Below are 23,386 nucleotides of genomic sequence, written 5' to 3'. Positions count from 1 at the left end.
CTCAAATACCTTTTGAGATTCTGTACATCATGGATCCCCAGTTCCTTCATATAACAGGTGCTGAGTGAGGGAATAAGTGGATGGGAGGAGGAAAGGCATGGTATCTTTGGAAAGCAGAGAAGTTACTTATGCTTGCAACCAAAGAGACCTAAGATGATTGATACTTCTTTTAACACCAAATACTGGAATGAAGAACTATTTGAGACAGGATCTATACTACTAATTAAATTGACAGCAGTGGCCAATTGTGCCTGAATCTGTCTGCTCTGTGATCAACAACTACCACCCCCCACCACACACACACACATAACACCCTGCCAAGTGAATAATTTTCTCGTTAATTCAATTAAGCTGTTCAGAAATTGGTGTTTTGTTAAATGTAGGGACTAGTTCTCTAGAAAGCTTTTTGACTTGATTAGATATACTCTTTTTTTTTTCTGATACAGGGTAAAGTTTTTCTTGAAGGCAAGTAAAGAGTTTTGATGCCTATCTTTGGTTGGGTCTTGTCTCTTAATTTATGATTTCAGATTTTCTACCTGTACATAAATTTGGAAATTTTTGTTTCACGCTATTGCTACTATTTATTAGGAGTCTATAACTCACCTTAGGATAAAAATGCAGTCTTCTCTACAATGATTTCTGTCTATGTTAAAGAAAAATAAAGCATGTCTAAAAGAATTCATTTAAATACTCCATAGCACTATTGAAAAACAGAAACCACTGAATGTAAATGTGTCCAGTCAGCAAAGTCAAGGCAGAGTGAAACATTGGTGCTATACAGATCCTCAGAACCAAACTTTGCAAAGAAGAGAGTGAATGAATAAATACAAAGACCTGACCTGAACCATGTCTCTTAGGCTCATCCATATGAGGAGTTGAGATTGCTTTTTAATTATTTATATATCATGAGCATCTTAAAGAGGGTGAGTAGTTTCAGCAGCTTGTAATAAAAACATAGGTATAACAATGCCCCAGCCATTATCACAAGATGGAAGGGAAAATCTACAATAATAGCCAAGAACAGAGGGAAAGTCAGGTTAAGAAAGTCTGTGGAGAAAAGCTATTCCATTTTTAACTATTATTCTAGAGCTCATCTTTGACATAGCTGTGTGGGTTTAGGCAGGCTTCTTCAGCCCTCACTTCCCTTGTTTATAAAACATGGATAATAATTGTACCTATCTTATTAGAATTGTTAAGAGGACAAAATGAATGAATGTGTTATAAAGGCCTAGAAAAGTGTCTGACACTTAATGAACTCCATCTTGGTCTTTGTTAAGTTAAAAATAAAAAACGAAACTTTTGTTCAATGATAATGTAATACCCAGAATAAATCTGGAGGAGAAAAAAACCCCATAAACTAGGGATTAAAAAGGGGGGGGATTAGTTCATTTTGATCACAACTTTGTGGATTATCATTTTCTATTTTTATTTCAGAGCAATACATTTTGTGAAAGTCCCCTCTGTTATTATGATGTCAATATTTGGCCTTCTTTGACCTACAAAGAAGTGGAAGATTGAAGTGGTTCAGTGTAATATAAATGGGTGAAGAAGAACAACGCTCATTGGAAACTAAAACAACTTCTAAGTTTCCACTTTGCTGAGAGAGCTTCTGGACGTTTCAGACACAGGGTGATGGGGAAGTTGTGAGAACTTCCCTGTGTGTTTGCCCTTCAGCCTTGAACAATGGGAAGCCATCACTCTAGGTTTAGCCACAGTGTTTCCTGGAGTCTCAGATGAAGCAGACGACTTTTTCCGTCATTCTTTACTTCCTAGGTTCAAGAATGTCAAATTACTTTAACAGTATGGGGATAGACTTTCTTAGTGGTCACTGCAGATGACTTCAAGTTCAGCAAATATTTACTGAGTGTCTCCCAAAAGCCAAACACTAAGAATATATCAGCAGCAGCAGCAGCAGCAGCAGCATAAACATTGTAATTAGCAGCAGAATTTGAATTGAGTAGGTACCATTTTGTGAGAACTATATACATTGCCTCTTTGAAATGCCTGGGAAGTAGGATCCCTGCTTTTGAGGAGTTGATGATAACTTAGCCAGGGAAATGACAAGTGCCTACAGGCCATGTAATGGGCTACCTCCCCGTAGGCCCCACCAGGCATGTCCCTCCCTCCATCATACCTCTAAACTCATACCCAGCTGCTCCTGGAGGCCACTTTGGCTACACTCGGTGCTTCTGCTACAGAGGAAATCAGCTCCACTGGTAGAGTGGGAGTCAAGGCCTTATTATGAGTGGGGCTACTCTGAAACACAGGATGACTTCCCAAGGTACCATAAAGAATATATGATAAATCCAGGTCTCCCTTTCCCAGATAGATATTGTTTCAGGCCAAGAGACATACACAGAAAAAGATAGGATGGTAAATAAGAAATAAATCCCCCCTACATTTTAATAGTAGCATCGGGGTGAATACGGTACTAATCATAATAGCTCTCTCTGATGTCAACACTGTGCCCAGGGCTCTATATGAATTTCTGGGCTTCCCTGTCACAGCAATGCTCTGATGTTGGTCCTGTAGTCATCTAGAGCAGTCATGTCATGGCCACCTGGCTACATAGGGTATTTGAGCTCAGGTCTATTTGACTCCTAAGTTCCAAAGTGTCCCTAGGACATTGAGCCCCTGTAGCCTGGGCACGGCTTTATTTGCTGTCTCTCTTCTGTTGCCAAGCTTCTCATTTTCTTCCCCACTTGTGATTTCAGCTCATCCCTGGCATGCAGTGACAACTGTAGCAAGGACACTGTCCGTCAGAGCTGCCCAAGAATGGAGGTGTAGGATGAGGTTTTAGCTAGAAATGGGATGTGGAGGATATAACAAAAACACTTGATGGTTTTGTGTCTTGGAAACCTTCCCCATTCTCTAAGGAGAAGGTGACAGAGCTCTGAGGGGCTCCCATCCATCAGCTGAACAGCAACAAGCCATTAATATTTACCAGCTGTGTGACCAGGCCTCCCCTTTTACAGATGTGGACACCAAAGGAGAATGAATGTTAAGGGACTCCCCTAGGGTCATACACAGCACAGCAGGGATTAACATCCACAGTCGTGGTATTTTTAGATTATGGCTTAGACTGTCAATTTACTGCACATGCTGTGGCAAATGGATGGCTAGCTGTCTCTTTTGATTGAGTGTGAATATACTTTATATGCTTCTGGCTTCTCATGCTGAGGCCACAGTGTGGAGAGCGCTTCCAGTATGCGTTTACCTCCAGGGCTCACAGGGGGGCGCTCTCATGAGAAAGAGACAGACTCCAAAAGCTAACCAACTTTAAGATCAGTGTCACTCACTCATCCCTTATAGACATAATAGACCTTGTGGGTGTTCTGTGCTTTGCTTACCTTTCAAAGTATCTACGGAACCTTTGATTTCCTTGGGAGAGCCAGCAGGTAGGGATTCTAGCTTATCACACTCATCTCATAAATAGGCCTGCTTCTGAAATTCTTTGCTGTACAAATGGGAACTGTGCCCACTTGCTTGAGGCCAGTGCTTTGACATTTCAAAACCCAACTCCTCTTCAGTATGACTAAACCAAGATATATATATGTGAAAATGAACTGAGTGCCATATCTTTGGAAAGCCCACACTTCTGAGAAAATGGCAAATAGGGCTTCTTTCTCCTTTAACTGAGAATGCGAGAGCCAGGGAACATCACAAATTCTGAGTTTTGTTTGCTTTTCCACAAGGCAAGTGGGATGGCCTTGGGTTTTAGTTCACATCTGGGATTAAGTCAGTATTTCTTCTACGTACATGCAGAACTTTTGGAAACTTTCGCATTGGGTAGGTACTTCCCAGTGGTCAGGCTCTCTTCATCTTTCAAAAATGGCTTCCACTTGGACAGTTTCAAGCACCAATAAATATATATATATATAGGATAAAAAGGGGTCCAGGTACCCCTCATGCATCCTGGCTCCATTTGGTGACTATCCTACTTCCTGTTATGCAAAGGAAGCTCTAAAACACCGGGAGCCTCAAAACCTCATGCAACCATTGATTTCAGATACTAATTCGAACTTAATCTTTGTATTAATGCCTGGATATGTTTTTAAGAATTAAGTCATTGACTTAGATCTACTTAATTTTTTAAAAAGCCCTTATTATTGCCTCATGTGAAGTAATAGTACCAATTTAATAAACTCTGATGGGATTGGTTACTTTTAGAAGGCCAGGGATTATTGGTAGAGCAGATGCTCAATGCATTTTTGTCTCGTGGGCCATAAAATTGTCAGAAGCACAAAAAAAAACTAATGTGCTATATTAACATGACAATAAATAAGCATTCAAAATGATTGTGATAAAAACAGAATGCCTTATAGTAAGTTTTTGTAGTTATAAAAAGAGTAAATCTGAGAGACGACATTCACTCTAAGACAGGATTTAGTAGTTCTGAGTGATATAAACATGTCACAATTTGTATTTTTAAAACATTACTAATAAATCAAGTATCATAAACTTGAGAAGCCAGCTTTCATATAAGGCTTAAAGTCAGAATTCTCCATTGAAAAAATTATTTTAATGTAATTATGATTATAGATAAATTGCTTTTTCTATAATTTGTATTTTTAAATATAATACCTAATGTACCTATTATGCTGAATATATGTGATAAAGGTTTAAATGAAACATTAGAGTTAAATTACTCAAAAATGCTACATTACACTACCATTTTAAATGTTTCAATCTTAGTATTACTTTTAATTATTTGGTAAACATAATTTATGAAGGGAATTCTTTTTCTTTGTTTTCTTTTGAGAGCTGCATATAATGTTCTAAGAGTCATCTAGGATCTTAGTCTAAAGGTTGCAATTCTCTGATATACTTTTTTCTATTTGTAGATTGGTGTTTTTTGCCTATGTTCTAGAAGTTTCTTTACATATAAGGCAAAGTAAGATCAAGAATACTGAGGAGCTGGTTTTGAGACATCTAATGCTTAAAATTATTTCATGACAATTCCATCCTATTGAAATAAAACCAAACATACACATAAACACACACGCACAGACACAAACAAAACCATAATTACTCCCATTTTACAAATGAGAAAACTAAATCCTTGAGGAGTTAACCATGCTCACATAGCAATATACACATGCTTGAAATAAATCCAGTATATAAAGATGATACTGGATTTGTCTCTAATAGCAGGGACATGTACTATTACTTTAATTAATTAGTAAATGCAACCAATTTTCCTATAGTATTTCATGTCTTCATCTTCTCATTCATTCAAGAACTAGTTATTGAACATCTTAAGATGCTGGACCATGCTAGATACTGGGGATGTATCAGTGAAGAAGACAGACATGATCTTAGCTCTCATAGAATTAGAGAGACAGATATTGCCAAGTAATTACACAAATAATTACTGAATTACATCTTTAGGTGCATGATGCAAGGAATAAATCTACAGAGTTGTCAGAGTGAGAGAATAGGCAAGCTCCTCCTAAAGAACTGACTTTTAAGCAAAAGGAGATGACCTTCAAGAGGAGTGTGAACACACGTCTGGTTCTTGAATGTTCATAACAAGATGACAGCTTTGTCCTCCTACCCAGCCCTAATACAGCTGTCACTCAGAAATTGCTTTTCTTACTTCAGGAAACAATGTGGATTATCTACCTACAGATACTGGTTAAAAAACTCAGACAAAATTCAATTGTTTCGGTATCTTGCTTAAGACATTGGCTTTTTTCTTCTATACCTTTCAATCTATCATTATTGAACCCCTTCATTTGTATGTAACTTTTCACTACTCGAATCTTCTCTTAGCAGAATTTTGCAGCCACAAATAAATTGTCCCCAGTGCTGTCAGGATTTAATCAAGAAGTTTCTATTCTTCCTGTGCTAGTTCCTATTCATCAGACTGAGGTAGGTCCTCTCATCCACAGCCTCTCCACATTTGTCTTTAATGTGGCAGTTGGCACCGTTAGCATTGCTCTGGTTGTATGCACAGAATCAAGTCAGAAAAGACTTGAGAAATATTTAGAATCCAATCAAATTATATTATTCACATATCTCGAGAGTCAGAGAAATACAAATTCAATTGAGGCAGTGGAGGAAATTAGTTACATCCTGGTGGAGATTGCAGATTTCAGAAAGTAGAAAATTAAGAAGTAACAGGATTTAAGCCTTGGACATGGACAAGAGACCAAGTCCTTTATCAAATTCATGGGCTGAGGTTGTGGCTCAGTGGTACAGTGCTTACCTGGCCTGTTTTCAATTCTCAGCACCACATATAAATAAACAAAATAAAATAAAGTTTCATTGGCAACTAATTTTTTTTTAATTCTAGTGTACCTGTTATACTGAAAATAAATAGATCTCATTGTATCTCATTATATAAGGTGACAGCAAGAACTAGGTCCTAGGGGTATCTCTAGGTCCTTAAGAAAACCTCAATATACTTGCTTGAGTTGGGATGATAAAATTGTTTCATTAGTGGGAAAGTTTTAAAATTTTCTTGAACTCTTAGACCTGGGAGATAGAGCATTAAATATTTAAATATTAATACAAATCAAGCCAATATACTAAATTGTAAGTTAAATTTGGGAAGAACGTGTATACACCTTCTATATTGAATATTTAGAATATTCAGGAGGAATGGGCACATTGCAATATGTAACACAATATCATTCCAATTTCACAATTTAATTAAAATAATGTGAAGTTGAGTTCATTAATTTGACTTGTAAGTTGAAAGCGAATATTACTAAGGTTATAAGCAAGACTTTAAAGAGCTTAAAATTTATCATATATAGAAGTTTCTTTTTTAATGTTTATATTAATGCAATATACATAATGGTGGAGTTCATTCTGACATATTCATACAGGCAAGTAATATAATTAGTTCCATTTCAATACCCAGTACTTCTACTTTCCTCCCTCCTCCCTTTCTCTGTCCTCCTTCCTCTACTCTATTGGTCTTCCTTCTATTTATTTATTTTTTAAGTTGGTACATTATAGATTTCCATAAAGTGGAATTCATTGTGTTATATTCATACATACACACAGCATAATTTGGTCAATTTCTGTTGTAGTTCCTCCCCTTTTTCCATCCCTACTCCCTTTTTAAATTAGATTTAAGAGAGTAATATAGGTATTGGGAAAGTTTTGTTTATTTCTCAGTCAATTGAAGCATAAATTGAGTATATTATTTTTATAAATGCAGTTTAAAATATTTAAAGAAATTTAATTAAGAAGAAAAAGGTTGTTAAAAAATTATGAGGTTATATAAATAGAATAACAAGATTTGTAAGTTGAAACTAAAATCTTAAGGAAAAATTAGGTTTTTGATTTTGTAAATTTCTAATTTTGGTAAATCAAGTGTTTATTTTTAAGGCCTTGGATTCCCTGCAAGAACCATAAAATTGCATACTGAGAATTGCAATTATCAGTGATTTATCAATCTTTTCCTTTATGCTGTGAGTACCTGTGGGGGGAGGTCAAAAGTCAAGTCTCACCAAAATGATAATTTTTGATTAACATGGCTTTTCCATCAGCTGTTTAACCTCTTTCATTAACGTTTGACCTTCTATTTCATTCTGCATTTATACAGAGAAGGATTGAATATCAAGTCAATATCATTTTTCTTACTGTATTCAAGTAAGCTATAAGACACAAGTGGCCTAGAAGTTAGCTTGTTTTTTAAAAAATTGTCTCAGAACTTATGGGAAATATTTTCAATTCAATATACTGTCAATACAATTCTTGGTCCTTGAGACTGTCCTGTAGGAACAGTGCAAGTCCTAAAGTCTATAAAACATAAAGACCATACTGAAATTATTTTTATCTACTTTGTAATTTCAGCCTTGTTGGCTAGATGGAGAAAATTTTAAAAAGCCCAAGCAAACAGAAAACAACAACAACAACAAAAACTAGTTTATTTTCTAGCCCTCTTCAATGATATACCCCCCAGAGCTTATGATATTTATACAAATCATATAAGATTCTACACTATTAATACATTTTGTTGTGTAAGTCAAGAGTCAGAACCTTTAATTGAGGCAAGATTTATTTAAAAACCGGAGCTGGGGGCAGAGTATATAGCTCAGGGGTAGAGTACTTGCTTAGCATAAGTGATGTCCTGGTTTCTATCCCTATCACTAAGAAGAAGAAAGACCAGAGTCAATCCTCACTAGGCCACTGGAAATCAGTAAGGAGGTGGTGAGACCACTGTGCTTTTTAAGAAATATTGGCGTTTCTACCAACCCATGATCACAGGGAATAAATTCTGAATTTTTTTTTTTTTTTAACAAAAGTGATTCCTTTCTATGGGTTCAACCCTGCTTCCTGTCCATTCTCCCCTACAGTTGATCACATTTATAAGAAACCTCACATTTATGAGGTTTCTGGTTAGCCAAGCCTTCTGGAGTCACAGAACAAGTATGTGCAACTAACCAGCCCACGTGCACGTTGGACTCATGACTTTGGCCCAGGTGATGTTAAACAGCCGCCCATGTGGGACATACTATGCAGTTTACTGTAGACAGGAGGGAGTGGCAGAAGCAACCTGTTAGAACTGAAGGGCACATGGCCTGGGCCGGGCTTTGTGGGCAGGATGTGTGCAGGGGGCCCTGGCAGCTGCTCTGTGCCAGCACAAGTGGGACAGCTGCATTGAATGGGCCAAAGAGCCACCTCAAAGGCACACTGTGCCCAACTTCAAACACAAGGCCTTGCTGCGGACAGCTGAGAAACAGCAGCAGCAGCGGCAGCGGCAGTGGCAACAATCGGACCGCCTGAGTCGGGCCTTAGCTGGGAGGGGTGGAATGACTCCCCATTGTGCAGAGCCGGCCAGCAGGCAGAGTTGCACAAAGCTCGTCACAGCAGCTGCAGCCGCCAGCCAAAAGGTATTTTTACATGTGAATCGTTTGGACTGGGGGCTTCTGGTCACAAAAGCATTTTCTTAGCTCAGTCAGAGTATGGGACAGTTCTAAATTCCCATTGATCCATCGTATCTGTAACGAATTTTGCTGTGTGCTTCTTCTGCCTGACTCCCTTACAATGCTTTCCAAATCTGCACCATCATGTTTTACTGTTGCTGCCCACTGATAAGACTCCAGCTCTGCAGTTGTCAATCTAAGTAAAGAGCCTGCTAACATCTCCCAGAGTGCTCCAGTTGGGTAACTGCTTAATTTCATTCTTCTTCATTCTTGGATCTTTCCCCCAAGCCAATCTCCAGGAAGGTCATGCTAGGTAGATCCATGCTTACTGCTCCTTCTGTTTTATAGTGAGTGGTGGAATTTTGTAGGAATAAGGCACACACCTGCTCCATCACTCAGAACTTAGAACTTTATTAGTTAGAAGTGGGTACCCACCCTGCATCTTGATCATTGCCATATTATGTAGATTGATCCTCAGCACCGCATTCTCCACGCTGAACTGATTGATGTTGTTGCGGGGCTCACTATGAATTCTAAAGCCAGTGGGACAACTTCTCTCACTCCTTCAATCTGTGTTCTTCCTTGATGCCATCTCTCAGGGTGCTGACAACAACTATAGTTTGGGACGTACTTTTCAGATTGAAGAATATTTTTCTCTATATTATTTTAATCTTGTTTGACGAAGCTGATGACCTTAAGCAGCTCCAGGGCAGTGACTCCCAAGTTTAGGAGGGTCATCCAGAGTGAACTTTCAGAGAAAATTGAGTCAGCTTCTTTATGTACCCAATGAGATCACCAAGAGTGAAAGTTTAGGATATACTAATACACAAGTTGCTTAGTGGTATTTAAAAAACAAAACAAAATTTTTTTTGTTTTGTTTTTAAATAATGCCAGCTCTAGATATTTGAAAGGAAAAAAAAAAAGGTTTTCAACTTCTCTGTAAAGGACTGGGTAAAAAAAACTGTCTGGGCAAGAGGCATTTAATGCTACATATAAACTTTCTAATATTATTCCATGAGTTTCTTTATTCATTTTTTATTTCTGTCATTCTCATTTCTGTTCTTTTTCTCTTTTAAAACTGAGTTTTTAGTCCTTAATGCTGCCTTTATTTTACCCTCCCTCTTCCTCCCTAGGCCTCTAAGCTATACTGTGTATATTATACCATGAAACATTCTGAAAGTTTCTGGAGCTTTCTATGCTGGTGCCAAGGTCACTCTCAGGAGGCCTAGATATCATTTTGCAAGCAGGAATTTGATGGTCTATTGTTAGAATTCAGAGACACAAAACACACTTGTGCTCTGGTTGCTTTCTTACTTGCATTTTAAACACTGTAGTAAGCTATACGTAATGTTTTAGTCATATTTAAGTGAAAAATTGAATGGCATTAAGTACATCCATAATGTTGTACAGCCATACTTTCAAAATCCAGAACTTTTAAATTATTATAAACAGAAATTGTGTTTTTGTGTTTTACTTTTTGGTATTATGGTGCTGGGGTGGAATCCAGTGCCTCTCTCATGCTAGGTGAGTACACTTCCACCGAGTTTACATCTCCAGCCCTAAATAGAAATTCTGTAATCATTAAACAATTACCTCCTGCTCACAGACCTTGATAATCTCTGTTCTTTCTCTTTGAATTTGCCTATTCTAGATGTCTCATATAAGTAGTTATACAATATTTGTCCTTCTGTGCTTGGCTTATTTCTCTTAGCATAATGTTTTCAAAGTGCATCCATGTTATAGCATATGACAGAATTTTCTTCCTTTTTATGGTTATGTACCACATTTTGTTAACCCATTCAACTGTGGATGAACAAGACAGCCATCTTTTGGCTATTGTGAATAATGTTGCCATATCTGGCTGATTTTTGAGGATAAATAAACAGTTTATATGTAACTGAGAATAAGAATATCTGATTAGGACACTGAGGATTTCCTGAGAAACTTTTAACTTAAAGTATTCAGAATCATTGAGTATATACAAGTACCTATTAACTCAAGTATGTATTGCCTTAAATTTCAAAATCTAGTTAAAAATAGAGAATATCAGAGAATTTATATCAAGAATTATCATAACCTCACAATCTCATGCCTTCTAGATGGACCTAATATGGTAACAAGTAATATCCAGACACTAGACAGAGACCCAGAGTGTTTTACATATCAGCAGATAGGAGGGAACCTTTGTTTTCATACAAATCTCTAATATTTTTGCATGAATTACAATTTGCCGTGCTGTACCCTCAATTTTGCATTCTGTGATAGATCTAATAGTGCATCAGAAATAAAACTATATTCATCTTTTAAATTACAGGTGTCAAAGATAATCACATTTACCAATCGAAGTGATCCCTTTTCCAGTTAGAGTCATCAGATTGTCTTCAAGCCCCATCATGTCTCCAATCTGTTTGAATTACTTTTCTCAGTTTAGGGATTTTCTTCTCTAAAGCCACATCAGTTTCTATTGGCAAGAAATTTATAGGTAATGTTGTCCACTACCTACCTTCTTTGTCTCTCCTCTCCCTCTCCTTCCATCTCTCCTGGTCCCCCTCCCTTCTTCAAATCTGCACCCCTAGCAAATGGGAAGCCCTGCCAGATTCTCTTACTTACCCCTTGACCAAGAGATGTAGACACATCTGAGGTGCATTCAAAGTCAGAATTGTCTTCTGGGGCACTATTTCCTGGGCTCTGGTCGAGGACAGATTTCCCTTAGGAAGAAAATGGAGAAATTTCCTAGCAGATTTTCCTATAATTTCTCAGGTCTTTGAATACAAGGCTGTATTATATGCAGCAAAATGTTTGCTATGCATAAGGTACATGGTTGCTGAGTGTGGTGATATATGGTGGTGGGCTAGGTATAGGCTTTACCTGTCAGTCTAGGAAGCTGAGAAAGAATGGTACACATCTCTGTCCCTGGTGGTACCAATGGCCTGGCGTGATGCTATGAATCCTTAGGCTGTGGCATTAGCTGAAAGCCAGATAGAAAGGGCTTAAAGATGAACAAGGCCAGAGATATCCAGAATAAACGTCTTATTCTAAATCTGCATGTTTTTGGATGTCACAACTCCAGTCAAAACTCAGGGTAAGAAGGCACCTGTTTCTTACCTTTGTCCAATTGTGGGGTTGGCTCTACCCTGTGTCATATAGTTATATGCTAATAGATCACACCTTTGAATGCTGGGGTGTTCCAGGCACTATTTTACATCACACCACAATAATTCCATGGGGAAGTTATATTCTTTTCATACCCGGTTTCGCTGATGAGGCAACTGAAGCTTGACAAGATTGGCATATCTGACCCAGCTCATGAAGGGCAAAGGTGAAATCCAAGCTAGATTTGTCTGACTCTTCCAGCTGAGGTGCTTTACCGTGGTTGGGTCATTGTCTAAATATTACAGCTTAAAAACCACAGTGTCCTAGATACTGTGGGGTGTTCATCAGATGCAATCCTGTGCCTTTCCCTGCTGCCTGACCCCCTCATGTAGGTGTCCCCCAAGTCCTCATAAAATAATCAACCTTCTAAGGTAGACTCTTGTTAGTTGGTTTTACACCAACACATGACTGGCCTCAGTTCCTGTCGGGTGGGCTCTGTCTTTGTGAGTTTTCTTGGTCCTGAGGACTTCCTGCGGCTGTGTCAGCCCTGACATAATGCCTGCTATGTTGCTGTGTGAGGATCCTCCTCCAGAACCGTGAAGAAGTACTCCCTGTGTCTGCCCTTGCTCACTCCATACCTAGCACATTACATTTCTTGAACAAATGAATTCTTCATTCTAGAAGCTGCCTAAAAGGCATCAGGCAAAACCAAACCAAACCAAAACAAAAAACCCACCGCCCTCCCAAAAAAGATGTCTAGCAGAACTCACTTGGGATGAGAGAAACCATATTTTTTTCTATTTATTTATTTTAATTGTACAAATTTGTGCAGAATAGTGTCATAATTCAATATATGTATAGTATAACAATCAAGTCAGGGTAATTAACATTGATTGCTCTCTTCAAACTTTGTTTCTGTGGTGCTAGGGATTGCACACAGGGCCCTGCACATGCTAAGCACATGTTCTACCCCTAGACTCAAACTTTAAAAATATTGTTTAATTAATCCATAATAGTGCTTATGTACAGTAGAGTAGGATATTTCAATACTTATATACAATATGTACTGATCAAATCAAGGTAATCAACATTTTCAGCTCTTTAACATGACTGTTCAGAATCTTTGAGCTCCTCTCCCTAGTGATTCATAAAATATATAGTAGGTTATTGTAACCTAGAGTCACCCTACTGTGCTGTAGAACTTATCGCTTCTGTCTAACACTGGGTGAGTACCATTATCCAACAACATGTAGTATAAACAAATGTGTAAACTTGACCCCAAAGTTCTTTTTCTTGGCTTGCCCCTGACACTGTGCTGACTTTTGAGAGAGGCCAAAACAGACTGCTTTCCTCTCACCACTCAGTTTCTCTGCAGCACATCTACTTGGGCTGTAGAGTTGAAAAGCTAGTAGAAGGACCTAATACCCATGAAAGCCTCACCAAGCTCTTCAATCACTGAGTGTTCTTAACTGTACAGTTATGGAAAGATGGGCACAAACCAGTCTTGATGCTCACGTGCTGGAGCATAGGTTGTGGAAGTAGGTTGTGCATGTGTGCATGTGTGTGCCCTTATGTGCACGTGTGTATGCATTTCCAACTCGAGGACAATGAAGTTATTATTGTCTGATATTTGCATTCCACATAGGAAAGCAAGGGATTTTGACTTTCCTTAAGAGTTGAGAAAGCAACTCACTCTGGGGTTAAGTGCAGGTCTTTGACCTACAGCTTTGTGGGTGGCCTGAGTGGGGATTGTGACCCAAGGTTTGCCAGAAGAAGGGGGAATAAATAAGAAAGAAGGTAGAGAGGCTTGTGCTGAACTTAAGCTTGAGGCCCTTCAAAAAGAGGCCTCTGAAGCATATTTCTTCCTCGGTTAATTAAGCATGGACAGGGAATTTATGAGGCAATGTGTGGAAACCAAGCAGCCATTTTCCATTTTTTCTTACCTATGGCCATGGCACAAGAATGTGGTGGGAGCAGGGATGTCCATAAATAGTCTGGCTCCGATTTAACAGAGACAATTCCTTTCACAATCACAGCTTTAGCATGTGCTAAAAATGACAATGCCATCCAGTGTCAATAGTTCCAGGGAGACCCTTCATTCCTAGTTACAGCAATAAAACCGCTGGTGGGTGGTCTCTGCTACTGGTTGTCTTCATTATCATTTCATTGTGCTTATGTGAGGCCCAGTGCACTTTGGAACTCTCAGGCATTTTAAAAGCCTTTCATGCGTTGGAGTGGCTTGACATTCATATTTATATATCTTGCTTGCATGGAAGCAGAATCTCTATTCTTGGGATCCTCATCCTTTGTGTATTCAAGGTCACACCCCATTTAAGTGGGAATTGTAATATACCCTGAGAACATCAAGCCATCATAACTCAGCTCTGCAATCCAGATTCCTCTTGGGTGCTTAAAAACTCTGACTCAAAGCTTTAGTTCAAAGTCAAAGTGAAACCTGGAGAAAACTAGTTCAATTAATAAGACAATCAGAATTTACCTTAAAATCTTCAAAATGTTTCTTCTGGAAACTTAGAAAGTTTTGTTGCGTTTGAAACATACCCCTGCCATGTTGCATTTAAAAGCAAAGGAGGGCATATGTAACTCAGAAATCCGGGGTAGCACACCCCACTCCTTTTTCTTCAGTCTCTTTACATAGAGTGGATCATGATTCTGCTCGATCTATTAATGAAGTATCTTTTAATCCCACACCTTTACCCCCAACCTAAACCTCTGGGCTTGCTCTTCTCCATTCTGTCCTCTATATGGCCAGAATAAGTTTTCTGTAATATAAGCCTAATCATGCCAGGTACCCTGTGGCCTAGAGAGTAAATGACAGCATTCTTAGCATAGCCTAGAAGAATCTCCATTGCTGGGTGTCTGCCTCCCGTCACTTCCTCTAGGTGCGCACACCCACACTTCCCCATAGCATTTCCTTGGAGAGGCTCAATTAGATGCTCTCCTTTCCTGCCCCATCCCCACATGTTCTACATAGCTTGCTGCCACATGGCCTACAGGATTGTTACTGTTGAGCTATGAATCTGTTTCCCATTGACCACAGGCTCCTTGAGAGCAGGGATTTCTTTCTTTCTCTGGGCCCCTAGATATTCCACAAAGCTGAGTATGGGCCAGTTGTTGTTCAACAAGTACCACATAAGTACTGCTAAGTCACGCTTTAAATAATCTTTCAAGGTGATAGTGCATATCAAGAGCCTGTACCCAGTCCTTGGAATTATATGAGGATCGACTGAAGTTCTAACCAGATGGAACTGCTAGACAGCTGTGAGGTGAGGCAGGGGGCATGTTGCTGCTTCTAATCAACGATGGCTTGTCAGACCACTGTTTGCCAGAGCACGGTCGGTTTGTTTGCTTGCTTTTATAGTTAGTTTGCCCTGTCTCTCATAAGGAGATGAGCAGTGGCCTAAGAATCTTTCCCTCCTCCAAGGTCACTGATGATTCCCTTGAGAATTTTGTACCAAACAGCAGAATGAGTCACAAGGAGCCCCCCCCCACACACCCACACACACACAGGCAAGGGAATATTTGGGGTTTACCCACCCTCCCCCCCATCATTTGGAGAGGTCTTTTAATAAGTTTTACTTTGGGAAAAATGAAAAGGTGTTCTTTTGCAGTTGTCTGACAGTAAGCTTGAGGTTCCGTTTGCTGAAAGATTCTGATAAGAGGGATCAGAATGAATGGAGCTCTCCTCAAGCCCAGGAAGGTGATTTCCTGGGAATCTTCTTCACACTTCCAGGTAAAGACACGCTGGTGCCTGGCAGCCTTTCACCAATCTTTTGATGGCCTTTGCTTAAGCATTACATGGATGTTTGCAAGATTATTCAAGTGATTTCCCACACTTTATTTCAAGCATTTACTGTAGGTGGCTTCAAGAATTTTAAGTAGCATGTAAACTACAGACCACCTGCCTCCATGCAACATATCCAGCGTTGGTTTTATATTCTAACAAGATGGGATAAGGCACTGTTCTTGAATGGCTGCCAACTCTGGGCTCTGGGCTCTGGATACATCGGAAATGCCTCGCGGAGGCCCTCCTCTTACTGTCTAGATTCTCCGATTTTTCCGAGTATGGCCCTCAGACCTGTTTCTCTCCCACAGATGGGTTCCCTGAAGACCTTTCCTAAGACAATTTTTGTAGGATTTAATAATGGAGCATGAAAAAAAATCTGAGAATTTTTTAAAGGCCAAGTGTATAGATTGCTAAATCTCTTCTAAAATCTGATTGTCCTCCTTCTCCAGTGTTGTAAGCAAGCTCTGACTCACTTCCCCTCCTAGATAGGATTTCCTCCCCTGTATACTCCTAGTGCATGGGATTCTTTGAATGCCTTTGTCGTTACTGCCTTTTCTTCAGTTTGATTCTCTGAATATTCTTAGGCCTTGTTGAAGGTAGGACATCATCTTTATAGCTTCTGCCATCACCTAGAATGGCCTCTCCCCTGGAGTGGTCCTTGGGGATTAGTGGCCCAGCACTTTACATGAGGTGACCCAGGGCACTGGTCAAAGTTGTCCGGGTTGTCATGTGCTTCAGGGAGCCTCACGTTAGAGCACATCCTCCTCAGTCCTTACTCCCACATCCCAGGCAGGCAGGCGGGAGCAACCCAAAAACCAGGGAGGACAATCCATAACATCTAGTGTCTCTCCAAACAAAAACTGCCCTTTGGAAAGTAAGCCAAGTTTATACCCACTTTATCCCGTACGTTATGTGTTCTCACCTGATTGATGCTCAGTGAAACTTGTGACCCTACTAAAGCCTCTCAAAGAGCTTGTCTCTACTCTACAGACACCTGTTCTGAAAAATTAATGAAACACAAAAGACATCCATTCCGCATATATAGATGTGTTTCTTAATAGTTTACCCTGAGAAGTGCTGCTGGTGTTTTTTTCACATCTCCATGAGTGCTGATGATAATGATTCCATTAAAGAGGTACATTCATTTTATTAAACCATGTTCCTAAGTATTTTTCTGTGGCTGATGAAACATAATCCTAGCTTTGAGTCCATAAAATAGTATAATCTTACATTTTAACAAAGAGAGTTAAGAAACTAATGTTAAAAAAAAAAAAAACCAGACAGACAGATGTGATGGATTCAGGTTCTTCTAAGTACCCTAGAAGAGGAAATAGGAGAGAGAAGCTGTGGGGTGGGGTGGGGGCAGGGTGGTGCTCTTGAGTGAGAAAGAGAGGAGGGTGTCTCTGAGGAGGTACTGTGTGAGCTGAGGCCTGAAGGAGAGAGAAGAGGCACCCACAGCCACAAGGGAGGAGTGCTCTGAACTGTCTGTGAGACAGATGCAGTGGTCTAAAGATGAGCATGTGGCTGAAAGGACAGTGAGAATAGAGAATGGAGAGCGATAGGAAGATGGTCCTGGGGGAGGTTAGAGGGGGAAAGCAGGATCCAGATGATGTGGCCATTTTGAATTTTAAGTATAATTAAAAGACAACAGAGAGCTTTAGACTGGGGAGTGACCTAATCTGATTTATGCTTTAGGAAAATTTCTCCATCTGCTCCCTGTAAGATGGACAATAGGAGGCATGGGGGAGGAGGGGGAAACAAATACAAGCAACAGATCATAGGAGAGATGATGGGGTTGGGGACTTAACATGGTGGGATGTTCAGTTTGGGAATATGTTTTGAAAATGTCAACCAGACTTACTTGTGGATTGGTTGGAGAGTTCAAGGGAAGGAGAAGAAGCAATAATGACTCCAAGGTTTTTAGTCTGAGTAATTGGGTGGATGGTGATGTCATACACCAGGGGGAAAGAAAGCTCAGTTGTGTTAGGAAGGGAAAAAAAATCAAATGTTCAGTGTTGACACTGTTGATTGTGAGGAGCCTGTTAGTCATTTGGATGAGGATGGTGAGTAGGCAGTTAAGTATCTGAATCTAGTGCTCAAAGGAATGTCAGGGATGGATAAATGAATGTGATGTTCAATAACATAAAAATGTTTTTAGATTTATGAACTGAGTGAGATCATCTTGGGAAAATATAGAAGTTGTAGGGTTAGAGAGAAGAGTAAAAGCAATCAGAAGAGTGTAACTCAGAGATAGGGAGTCATAGAAGTCTAGGGCTGAAGGATTTCTAGAATAAGGGGCAGTAACCCCACCTAGTGCTGCTGAGGGTTCTCATAGGAGAAGGGAGGAGGATTGGCACTTGGCTTTGGCATTGGTAATAGGATCAAAGCCATTTTGGTGCAATGAAGGGAACAAAGGTTTGATTGGACCTGTTTTAGGAGAAGCTAAAAGGTGGTGAAGTGGAATGAGTAGTAACCATCATCTCAAAGTTTTTTTTTTTTTTTTTTTTAATGAAGGGAGGAACACAAAGGAGCTGGATTTGGATGGAGAAGATAAATCAAGAGACTCTGGGCTGGAGATGTGGCTCAAGCGGTAGCGTGCTCCCCTGGCATGCGTGGGGCGCTGAGTTCGATCCTCAGCACCACATAAAAATAAAATAAAGATGCTGTGTCCACCGAAAACTAAAAAATAAATATTATAAAATTCTCTCTCTCTCTCTCTCTCTCTCTCTCTCTCTCTCTCTCTCTTTAAAAAAAAGAGACTTTGACATGGGTGTTATTGATGCATGCTTATTGGCTGATGGAAATGAATATAGAGAGAAATCAGGGAAGAGCGAGAAAGAAGAGAGGAGATAATTGTAGGAGTAAAGTGGTTGAGAAGAGCACAGGGAATGAGCTTTCTGATCATACGTGGAGCAGCTGGCCTAGGAAAGCAGTAGGTATGCTTCTATTCAAAGGGATTTCAGTGCAGTGACCTTCAGGTCTCCAGTCCCAACAAGAAATAAATGGATAGGTAGTTTGAACAGGTATTGGGGTTTTTAAAAGCGTGTGTGATGGAAAAACAAAAGCATGGCGATTGAGGACATTTGCCAATGAAGTCTATAATGCTGAACCAGGAACCTAAACTAAGAAAGGAAGACAGAATATGTAGGTGGGAGGAATAGGGTAGCAAGGGTGGTGACAATAATGAATTGTGAAGAAATGGGGGTGTCAATGGATAGTGAGCCATGTTAGAGTCACAGAACTATTGGAAGGGGGATAATAGAAAATTAACAGCAAAGATAGATGGTGGCCAGAGTGAGACGGAATGAGATCCCAGTCAGTAGTACCCTTGTGAATGAACATCTTGGGTTTGGCTATGGGAGGGTGTAAATGATCTCCACCAAAAAAAAAAAAAAAAAAAAAAAAAAAAAAAAAAAAAGATCTTTTGAGTGAAAAGATCAAGGAACTAAGAGGCCAGGAAGTGAGCTGGATCCCAGATGTGGAGGATGAAGTGAAGTGCCAAAGTCATCCCTGAGTGACTGAGGAAAATCGGGGTCAGTAGGTTCAAGAAAAGAGGAGACGCAATGTGTAGTGAAGCAGTTTGATCATAATTGCTCCAAAGGAGGGTTTTTGAAGAAGGAAGGAAAAATTGGCAAAGGGAACCAGGACACCCATCACACCTCTAGGTTGTGTGGTGTGTCAGATGTGGACTGAAAACAGAGAGAGCTATTGGGGAAGCAGGGTCCTTGGAACACACTGAGTACTACGTGAGAGCCGAAGTTGATGGGGCCAAAGAAGTGGTTAAACAAGTCTCTTAAAACTGTTGTGGGTGGGTGGGGGGGGAGGGGGCGGGGACCTGGGACATACTCCGACCTTTTGTTCCAGTCTCCTTAGGGTTGTTTGTTGGGGGATGCAAACCTTCATGGCATTCCATAGACTCCATCTTATTTGTGTTCCATGAGTCTTGGAACTAGAGATCAGCAACATCCATCCCCTTGACACACCAAAGAGATGGACTATCAGGAGATGGAATGTAAACTGTGTGAACTATGCCACTAGACTGACTACAAAATGGTATAATGTGAACTTCTCATGTCTAAATGAGGAACCTTGAGATCACTGGGCCTGGATCCTAATGTCTGAGATAATAAGGATGTGAAACTAGCTACATTCCAATAATAAGTTGTGATGACGATTCCACAACATCTTAAACTGACATCACGTTTTCTACTGACAGAAACCAAGTGGCAGGATTTTGAGGAAGTATATACACAGAAGTTTTAGTCTAAAAAGGAAAATATTTTCCCCTATGATATTAGTAAAAAAAAAAAAATGGGTTCAAGTGAAAGTGATTTCAATACCGTGATTGACTACATGTTCACCATTGGTTCTGTTTTCCTAATTAAACTGATGGATGCATTCAGTAAACGTCCTGTCAATTCAGTCAAACATTTGATGTGAGAGCGAGAAAAAGTCTCATTATTTGACTGAAAGGATTTGGTCATCTGAGTCCAAATGCACATGTTGTCTTGGTGGAGGCATTTGCTTGCTCAATAGGAATTGAACGCACTAGTTTACGTTTATTAGATTAGACCTGTTTAGATGAATTTGATTTTGCTTAGTATCAGTTTACTAGAACAAACTTCTGCTCTCATGGAAAGTGATTGGATACCAGAACAGGGAACCAATATAAAATCAGTGGACACTTGATGTTCATAGCAATTTTAAAAAAAGAAAACCTGGCAACAGTAACTATGTAGGGGATGATCTGAGAGCTGTGCTCTTGGGCACAAGGCTGCCAAATCTATGAGCTCAACTAACAGCACCAACAATGCCTTGCCTCTTTCCCCGAGGTCAGTCACTAGCCAGTGATTCTGTATTACAGCCCTTTTATGTTTTTTAAACATATGAGTAAAAATAAACCAGAGTAACTATCCATATTTACCGACCCTTTCCTACTTTGGGGTGTATTGAAACTGAATTTTCTCAATACCTCAATAGCTCCTATAACTGGATGACTTTGGGGACCTAACGAAATGTGAAATAAATCACCTGATAAATTCAGAGGAAGAAACTCCCTTTTCTATGCCCCATGAATCTACTTCAAATATAAGGATTTCAAGAGCCATTGGAATTCTGGGGTGAAGGAGAAGCCTGTGTGAGCTCTTCTAAGAAAACTCAGCTTTTCTGGATTAGAAACAGAACTGCGGGCTGGGGATGTGGCTCAAGCGGTAGCGCGCTCTCCTGGCATGCGTGCGGCCCGAGTTCGATCCTCAGCACCACATACCAACAAAGATGTTGTGTCCGCCGAGAACTAAAAATAAATAAATATTAAAAAAAATTCTCTCTCTTTCTCTCTGTCTCTCTGTCTCTCTGTCTCTCTCTCTCTCTCTCTCTCTCTCTCTCCCCCCTCTCTCATTCTCTCTTTAAAAAAAAAAAGAAACAGAACTGCATTTACTATCCTTAAATTGCACAAAAAGGTATTTTAAGCCTCAATGACCTGAGATTGTTATATGAGTTCCTTCTGTTTTCTGAGAGCAATCTGCCATGCTAGTTTTTTTTTTTTTAAATCCCAAATAGAACTTTGTGAAAGCACTTGGTTCGTTTTATTGACATGTATGACTTTGACATCTGAATGTATCACTTTAAACTGCATCTCTTTCTTATCCAGAGGTGTACAGAAAAAAATAATGGTTTTCTTCTCAGCTTTGGTTTCGTAGCCTAAGGAGGCAGCATGCCTATCTGGATTAGACATACATAGGTTAGAACCTTGTTAAATGGGGAGATCACTCCTAATTCAGAGCTCTGTGTGTGTGTGTTTGACCCAAGATAAAGTATGCTCAGTCTCTAACACTCAGTAAGTGTTCAATACATGCAAAAAAATCAATAAAATTAATACCTGATAGCATCTCTTGCACTATTGTAATAACCTTTTAACTGATTCACTTGTTCTGTTCTTATTCTTCTACAGAGTGGCCAAAGTGACTTTTTTCTTGGTGGGGAGGTGTTACTGGGGATTGAATTTAGAGGCGCTCGACCACTGAGTCACATCCCCAGCCCTATTTTGTATTTTATTTAGAGACAGGGTCTCATTGAGTTGCTTAGAACCTCACTTTTGCTAAGGCTTGCTTTGAACTTGCAGTTCTCCTGCTTCAGCCTCCCAAGCTGCCGGGATTACAAACATGTGCCACCACGCCCAGCCCAAAGTGACATTTTTAACACATAAATTCATCATGTTGTTCCCCTGCTTAAAATCACCAATGTTTTCCCATTGCCCTGGGAATAACTCCAAGCCTTTTACCATGACACACAAGGACATGACACTGTGTAAATAATCCCCTACCCACTCTAACAGGACCCTTACTCTTCTCTCTGTGTCTCCAGTGTGCCAAGATCCATCCCCCAAAGATACATTTGCCTTGTTAGTTCCTCTCCCAGGAACACTGTCCTCCAGGTCATAGCTGGCTCCTTTTTATCCCTTAGATCTAATGTCACTTTGTTAAATAATTCTCCCCAAACTATCCCCCTCATTTTACTGAAGTACAATCAACAAATTAAAAATTGTATCTATTCAAGTGGTACAATGCAATGTTTTGATATACATTGTGAAATGATTGCTATAATCAAGCTAATCAACATATCCATCACCTTACATGGTTACCTTGTGTGTATATCCATGTGTGCAAAACTTTTAAGAGCTATTCTTTTAATAAGTTTAAAGTATGCATACATTATTGTTAATTATAATCTCCATGTTGTATATTAGATCTCTAGAACTTATTCTACTTTTTTTTTTTTTTTTTGTGTGTGTGTGTGTGTGGTGCTGGAGATTGAACCCAGAGCCTTGTGCACTCTACCAACTGAGCTCTATCCCCAGACCCAGAACTTATTCATCCTATACTGCAAATTTATATCTCTTCATATTTCTTCTACCCATAGCTCCTGGTAACTACCCTTTTTCTTCCTGTTTCTATGAGTCCAACATTTTTAGTTTCTACATATAAGTGAGATCATGCCATATTTGTTTTCCTGTGTCTGGCTTATTTCCCTTAGCCTAATGTCTTCCAGATTTACCTATGTTGCCCCCAAATGGCAGAATCTCTTTTTTTTTTAAAGTTGAATAATATTCCCTCATATATGTATGTATATGTTTGTGTATGTGTATATGTGTGTATGTGTTTGTGTGTCTGTGTGTGTATCACTTTCTTTATTCATTCATCTGCTGATGAACACCTAAGCTGTTTTCATATCTGTGAATAGGCTATAATGAACATGGGAATGCAGCTATTGTTTTAGATGGTGATTTTATTTCCTTTGGATATTTATTTACCCAGAAGTGAGACCAATCAATGTTAAATAGCTCTTCTCCTACCCCACAAATTCTCTACACAAAATTATCCTTTTATTCTCCTAATGGCACCATCACTCTCCAAAATTATTTTGTTAATTGATTTGATAATCGATTCATTTCCTACCTTCCCCTAGTAGAAAGTAAACTCTTGGAGAGCAGGATTTTGTGTGTAGTAAATAATGGTTATTCAATAACTGGCTGCCAACAAATGGGTCAATGAGAGTGAATGAACTCAAGAAATACAAAATTCTGATAATAGTCCTCAGGAAAAAA

General features: G+C 39.5%; 1 long non-coding RNA gene across 1 annotated transcript; it reads left to right on the top strand.

Annotated features, from left to right (window-relative positions):
• The first annotated feature begins 8,530 nt into the window (after positions 1 to 8,530).
• On the top strand, positions 8,531 to 18,487 carry LOC144367029 (uncharacterized). The gene is made up of 2 exons (XR_013426234.1): positions 8,531 to 8,852; positions 18,298 to 18,487. It is a non-coding gene; the product is annotated as an uncharacterized LOC144367029 (long non-coding RNA).
• The last annotated feature ends 4,899 nt before the right edge of the window (positions 18,488 to 23,386 follow it).

The sequence above is a fragment of the Ictidomys tridecemlineatus genome, chromosome 10, assembly GCF_052094955.1.
Source record: "Ictidomys tridecemlineatus isolate mIctTri1 chromosome 10, mIctTri1.hap1, whole genome shotgun sequence".
NCBI lineage: Eukaryota > Metazoa > Chordata > Mammalia > Rodentia > Sciuridae > Ictidomys > Ictidomys tridecemlineatus.
Note: the sequence above shows the minus strand (reverse complement) of the source record. Positions and strands in the feature narration are given on the sequence as shown.